Source organism: Amblyomma mixtum, chromosome 1, assembly GCF_055824585.1.
Source record: "Amblyomma mixtum isolate Tamu chromosome 1, ASM5582458v1, whole genome shotgun sequence".
Classification (NCBI taxonomy): Eukaryota; Metazoa; Arthropoda; class Arachnida; order Ixodida; family Ixodidae; genus Amblyomma; species Amblyomma mixtum.
In genome coordinates this window covers 141,005,741-141,013,256 of record NC_143012.1, presented here as the reverse complement: position 1 = coordinate 141,013,256, position 7,516 = coordinate 141,005,741, and the positions used below count along the sequence as shown (strand labels likewise).

General features: G+C 46.6%; 1 pseudogene; it reads right to left on the bottom strand.

Annotated features, from left to right (window-relative positions):
* Positions 1–2,867: 2,867 nt before the first annotated feature.
* The window catches only part of LOC149367761 (uncharacterized), a 125,397-nt pseudogene continuing 120,748 nt past the window's right edge, over positions 2,868–7,516 (bottom strand).

The following is a 7,516-nucleotide window of genomic DNA, read 5'->3' as shown; positions in this document are numbered from 1 at the left end:
GTGAGGTTGCTTGCCGACCAATATTCTCCAGTGCCGACGACCAAATGCATCGCCCCATCCACTACGACGACTACGCGAACGAAGTGCAGCCCGAAAGTCGCCGGACGCAGCTTCGAGATGACAATGCTGGCATGCAAACCGACATCGACGTGCCCGACCGGCCGAAGCCGTTATCTCCCCACAGACCTACATGTAGTTTGAAGGAATGATCTTCCGACCTGGCAGTTCCTACTGACGGCTCAAAGTTACTGCTGTGGTTGACATGGGAGCACACTATTTCGTAATGAAGGGAACATTCGCTGCGTAGCTCAGGAAAGACACGCGCGCTTTGGGCGGCCCACGAATCCGCACAGCAGAAAACCGCTCTATTACACCATCGGAACGAAGCACGGCGCGAGTGACCGTCAACGGACACACCTATCTTGCCACCTTCGTAGAGCTATAGCGATGTTCCCACGGCGTCATACTGGGCATGGATTTCTTTAGTGAGCAAAAGAAGATAATTGACAATCAATCCAACCTCCTCAGGCTTTCGACGAACGAAGCCATTCTTCTGTGATGATCCTGGAACGCTACGTTCCGCTGAGTGCCCTGATGAACAAGTAAGCAACCGACCCAGCTCAAGCTTCATGGTCACCGTAGGTGCAAGGAAAGCCAGGAAAATTGACGCCATATTCGAAGGCAACTGGAGTTGCTTCTCGACCGAGGAATCGGCATCCCAAGGGGTTACTAATTTCCGCAATGGCAAGCAATGACGGCAATGACAAATTCAGCTACTAATACCGGCCCGTCAACAGAGCAACCAAGACTGCATTCTTAGACGATCTATTCGATCTTCGAGACGACTTGGTCCTCTCCATTGGAATCTCTGAAGATTCACCTAAAGAAGATCGCACGCGATACTCCGGCATCAACCAAGCGGTGCCCGGTGATAGACAAGACCAGATCTGCAGTCTCCTTCAGAGCTAAAGTTTTTTTTGCTTATTCAAAGGAGTGACGAATATCTGTTGCAAAGCATCGCATTATAACCGGTGAAGACACCCACTTCCTGCCCCATAGCCCCTACCGTGTCTCCACGTGCAAAAGTCAAGTCATCCGGGACAGAGTGGAAGAAATTCTTCGCGCCGACGTCATCCATCTATCGGGCGTCCCTGGGCAGCCCACGTAGTTCATGTGAAGATGGACGGTAATCTCCAGTTTTGCGTGAACAGTGTACAGAAGAAAGATGTCTACCTTCTAATGCACATCGATGATGCCTTAGAGCGCCTCGGCGCCAAATACTTCTTGTGCACAGACCTAAACAGCGGGTAATGGCAGTTAGAGGTCGATAAAAGGAACCAAGAGAACACTGCCTTCATCGCGTCTAACGGCCTCTGGAAATTCAGGGTAATGTCATTTGTACTTTGATCAGCTCCAGCAATGTTCCGTTGTGTAATGGACACAGTACTAGCAAGCATGAAGTGGCCAACTTGTCTCGTACACTTACATTACGTTGTTTTCCCCCTCGACCTTTCACGGTAATCTGAAAAGGCTTCAAACCGTGCTCGAGGCAATCAAGTCATCAGGGCTCACCCTGAAACCAAAGAATTGCCACTTCGGCCGTTATGGGCCACATCTCAAGCAGCCGTAAAATACACCAGGACCCGAGGAATACCGCTGTTGTCACAGTTTACACAGTCGACTGACAGGGAAGCTATGCGAAGATTCCTGGAGCTGTGCGCGTATTACATAAATTTATAAAGGGCTTCGCGCATCACAGGGCCCTTGAGTGCCATTGAAGTGGGAAGTTTCCGCAGCCTGAAGCATTCCAGGAACTTATGCGTTATAAATAAGGAAGTACTTAATCATCCACATCCTTTCCGAGAGCAGCCTTACGGCTACAAAGGAAAGCTATACAGCTTTCTCGGAAACTTCGTAGTTAGAGAAAAATTCGTCCTGGTCCAGGGTTCAAATTCGGAACTCTAGTCCTCAATGTGTCTTCATGACTTCTTGGCCAATCAACGGCGACGGCTCGCTCCACGGCGTGTCCTTAGGCGCAGGACGGTTATTTCTACTAAATAAGGCAATTCGCGCTTGTTTTTGGTTTATTTGCGTTTGATATTCGAATATACAGCATGAAAAACTATAGGATGCCGTTGCCAGCCCGATTTTCAAAATAAGTGCTTCAGTGTCTGTTTAAGAGGGCGGTAATGTCGAGAAGATAATTTAACAAAACTTCTGTTTGGGCTAGATGGTGCATAGCTTATTTTGAAATGAATTCAAACGCACAGCAATACGCACATAAGAGAGGAAAGACACAGGACAGGCGCTATCCTGTCCTGTCCTGTGCCTGTCCTGTGTCTTTCCTCTCTTGCGTGCGTGTTGTTGTGCGTTAGAATTCATTTAAAAATGTCGAGAAGCATTGTTTTTTGTTCACGCTCAAGGCCCCCGACACGCGCCTTAATAACTTCGTTTGTGACGCGAGATACGACTGGATTTATCTCCAATTCGCAACCGCTGCACGACTTCGCTAGGATTGATGTCAGGACACCCATCTATCTACTCTTGTAAAGCAGAAAGTGCCCAAGAGCTAGCCTTCTGGCGGAACTTAAGTATGCCTTCAAATTTTTCATTATCTTCTTTTACAACATTTTCTAGTATGGGCTATTGTCAGTACTTTAAAATGAGCAAAGCGTAGCCGCAAATTTCAATTTATTTGAGTGGGACACTGTCAGTAAGTAAAAGCGGTGAAATTTAGTAGCACACTGCTGCTGATTTTGGACAAAGAGAAATTCTTGTTTGCGGAGAGATCAGAACCCGTATTGTTCATCTGCAAGCATTCTCACCTCCCCCCACCCCTTTCCTTTTGCGTCCCGACCCCGGATCTCTCAGTTCTTGACCTAGCGCCTGCACCTCCGGACAGGAGCGGCCCTCCTGATGGCAACGCCGTCGCGTGGCCTTACTTCCGCCTCCTCGTCCAAGATGTCGCCGACCTTCAGATAGGGGCGGATGTGCTCCAGCACGTAATAGCCCAGTCTGTCGAGCTGACGCCTTTCCGCGGCGCCCTCTTCTAGGCCTTGGGGACTGTTGCACACCAGTTCCTCTTTCACGATGCCGGCCAGCTGCCAGAACTGCGCCGAAGGGAGAAACGCGCATGGCTATCAGGTGCACGACGTTTTTAGTGGTTGGGCGCACTACGCTGGAGTTAATGTACATAATCTTCGTCATCATCATTCGGACGACGATCATTGCAGATATAGGCATGTCCCATATCTCTGCAGTAACCCTGTCCTGTGCCAGATGTAGGCATCTTAAACCCGTTGAATTACAGGTCTGGCCGCCAGCTTAGTCAGTTGATCCGCTGCCGCTGTGTACTGAGGACCGATGGTTAATTGGTGCATTCGTATAGGAGGTTGTGTCCAAGTATTGCACCATGGTGGCCACACCTTGTTCTGGTGAGGGAGTGCCTTTTGGGCTCTGGTCACAAAGATCAGGCGGCGCCCCTGGACTGGTTATGCAATTCGGTCAGCAGGCGGATTTTTATTTTATCCGGTGAAGAATTGCGCGGCGCCCTGATTCGAACGCCGGTCCTCCTGCACGCGATGCGAATATTATACCTTTACGCCATAGAACTGCTAAGCAAGCTAGCTGTAACAAATATATTTCCTAACTGTGGCCTGACAGAGAGGTAACTGAAAGATGCAAATGGGCGTCGAATATCGACCAAAATATCACTGCGAGTAACGCATTTCGTACATATTGAGCTAATCGAATTCGTACTCTGGACTCAGCCATGTTCCTACGGTCGTGCAGCTGCAGCGTTTAATTTAGCGGGTTTCACAGGAGTATCTTAGTGCGCAAGTTAAAGCGCATGTGCGCCGTATGAACCTTGAAACAAAAACTTATTGAGCGCCTAATTTAACCTTAGGAGAGTACAGCAGCAGTGTTAGAGAGTCCTTCAGCTTACTTTGCATTTCATTCCATCCCTTTTGAATTCGCTCTCGTTACCTCGCTCAACTGGTCGAGAGGGAGCTCCTCCGCGGCGCAGGGGTAGCGCCCTCGGCTCCCGACCCCGGGTAGGAAGTTTGTATTTCACGTTTCGACGACTGAATTTCTTTAATACGCAAGTAATTTGCTATAATGTGAAAAAGCGTTTGGTAACTAATATTTGTAATGAGTACCGTTATAACATATTACTACCTCATAGACGCAAGCAAACCTACAAATACCATGTCTGACTTCACACCTGTGAACTGCAGACAAAAATAAGGCACCTGAAGCACCCTGATAGTACCAATCTGAAGCGATAGCTTCACTCTGCTAGGCAAAGCCGGGTATCGCCGTGTGTGCGCATGTGGGCATGGCTCTGGCAGGTGGTACCCAGAGAGCAACCTGGGAGGCAGGTGGGCCACCTTGGTCACGTGACCTTGCGGCGTCATCACAAACTGCCCTCCGCGGCAGGTGGCAGTTAAATTAATGACTGGTTGCTCGGGGAGATCAACCTAGGCCTCACAAGGCGCACCGCTGGGAGCTCCTGCCATCGAAGGAGGAGTGGCGCATCGCTTAACCGCTGCACTATACTGTGCCGTGAGTGGTACGAAGACTCCAAGGAATTCATGAATGTAAAGTGGAGAATGATATATTGCATATACGGGAATTAACCCACCGCGCTATCACGCCATGCCCTTAAGGCTGAGCTTAAGTGTCTCCTCCTTATTTGATGTGCTTTGTAATTTCCTTTATCTTTAAGAGTTCATATAAAATAAACTTCTCGGGCAACATAATTAGTTGATAGTTTGCGCCGTGTGTGTGGTTGGGCTTTTTACTTTCGGTATTGTTCGTACCCATGAGTAGCGCATTAAGAAGTCAATCGTTATCGCAATTTATCCAAATTTTAACTCCTTTGAAACGCCCCAAGCTTTCCATGTGTATGACGTCACTCACCGCGTAACACCTAGACGCCACCCCACTAGACAAATGACGTATGTGTGACTTATGACGCATGACTTTTTTGCTAATCCGAATTATCGTCACACCACTGGATCCCCTGCTTTCTCCGCAGTTGGAACTTAGGTTAAATGTTTAGGGGAATCTCCCAAGTCGGAGTGGACTTCTAATAAGGGAGTAATTACTCACTGTCACGCACGTAAGCGAAGCCTTGCGACTACAAAGGAAATCTATACAGCTTCCACAGCTTCCATTTCGTGTTGGATTCGTCTATGACTTTTTCTTTAACTACGAAGTTTCTATGAAAGCTTTACAACTTTCCTTTGTAGCCGTAAGGATGCGCTCAGCAATCCACGTCAAATGCAGCCGTTGTGAAGCCGAGCGTGGTGGCAGCTGCCGTCGCTGATTGGTGGGTCCAGAGTGTGATGTCACGCATTATGTGATCCGGTGCAAGCGTCAGTCGTCAACTGAGCTTGGATACGCACGGCGACGAGGCCATATGTGCTATGGCTTTGACGCATTTAATTTAATTAAGTATCCCCCCTCCACCCTCCTAAATTTGACGAAACCAATGTCAGAATCCTAACACAAATGCCTAAAATTTTTCCGGGAGGCAAAAAAATGATCTATCCGAAGCCTTCGTGCTCTTTTTCAGTCGAGATAAACGAGACCCACTATCAGCAGAATGAAAAAAAAAAATAATTCGGCAGAGTGACTGAAGCTACGAGAGGTTTTGCTGTCGATAGTACATGTAGGGGAACGCTCTCGGTTTTTCATGCCTATCGATGTTCTCGACATCAGTTGCTATGCCGGCGAGTAGATGTATTTGAGCTTTTTTTGAAACGTGAGAAATGAGCAGTGAGGGTAGCACAGTCTATTTAGGATAAGCACCTCGTTTGAGAAGCTGCCTCCGATCACGTCGCCGCAAGGTTGCGACGATACCATTTGTGAGCACTAGCCAACTATACTGTGTTTGATCGCGATTTAGTAACAAATTAACAGGCCAGGAGAAATAAAGCCAGCTGAAAGGAGAATAACTACAATCAAGGCATGCCTCAAGCAACTGCAGTTCGTCACTCTATGGCGTTTCAGAGGTATATTTTTAGCAGTTGCTGATTTCGCTTAATGTGTTAACATTACCACGAGAATCGTTGATGTCCAAAGGACAAACGAAGATCAGGCTGCTCTCGCTCCACCTAAACAGTTTTATTGCGAAAGCATTTATTAGTCCCATTACTATAAAAGCCGTCGGCGCCTACGTGTGTGAATGCATGTGGCACATACCAGCAAATGTTACAGAATTTCCCAGCGATAGCAAGAAAAATAGGCAGACGAAATCAAGCGGCCCTTTGACGCACACATCAGGCCAGGCACCACCCCTTCAAGCAGTTCTATACATGTCGCTCTTCCCCATACACTCGCCACTGCCCAACCTCCATGTGGCGCCAGCTTTCCCGACATCCGCAGTGCGAAATTGCAAAGGAATCATTTGTCGTACAGCGCTCCGGGTAGTGTCATACTGACTGCTTCATTCCAAGCAATTTAAAAGTTGCCATAGTTAAACCACTACAAAAAAGTGGTTTATAGGCCTACAATTATAGGCCTATTTGAATTCTACCTGCGATTGCGCAGATTCTCGAAAAGCACCTATTCCGAGTTATGTGCAGTTTTGTTCTCATGAATAACATCCTATCAGACGCACAGCTTGGTTTCATTGAAGGTAAAGGAACGTTTTGGTTATTAGAACGTTTTACTGATATCATTTACTCATAGTTCGATAATGATGTATTCGCATATGGTCTGTTTTTGAACGCATATGGTCTTCGCATATGGTCTGTTTTTGATGTGTCCGTCATGAACTACTGCTAAAAGAACTTGATGTCATGGGTTTTAGGGGTCCGTTCAATGATCTCCTGAAAGATTTTTGCTAATCGGGCCCAAGTTGACGAAATAGGCGGGCATCGAAGTACAGAGTCACTTTTGTCGGCGGGTGTTTCACAGAGCTCTGATTTCTCACCTTTGCTTTTCAATTTAGTTATGAATGATATATCAAATGCTGTAGCAGAATGATACCCTTTATAATACGCCGATGACACGCTTTTGTTGTCAACAAATGTTTCGGTGGGCCATGGATGCTCTTAGAACAGATGTGGTGCATGTTATGGGATGGTTTTTAAACAATTCTATTTTAATTAATAAACAAAAATCTAAGCTCGTCTCTTTCACAATCCCCTTGTTGAACCTGTGTTTTATATTTTTCACACTGTCTTAATTGTTGTTGCATTCCTATTAATTTCGCAAATAGTGTCAAATATCTTGGAATGCTTTTTGACAAAGATATGTCTTGGAATAGTCATCTTATCTTAGTATGTAACAAGCTTCATGCACCGATATTTATTACCTTTCCAGATTCGCAAACGTATTGCACACTCCCTCATTTATGGTATCCTCATATATGGAGTCTGCGTTTTATCACTGCTCAAAAACTCGGCGAATGAAATAAAATGCCATACTAAGTAACATCCTTCGATCCGTGGCATAAAACATGGACGGCTCACCTGACTGTAATTTATTTTAGTTTTTACAAGTG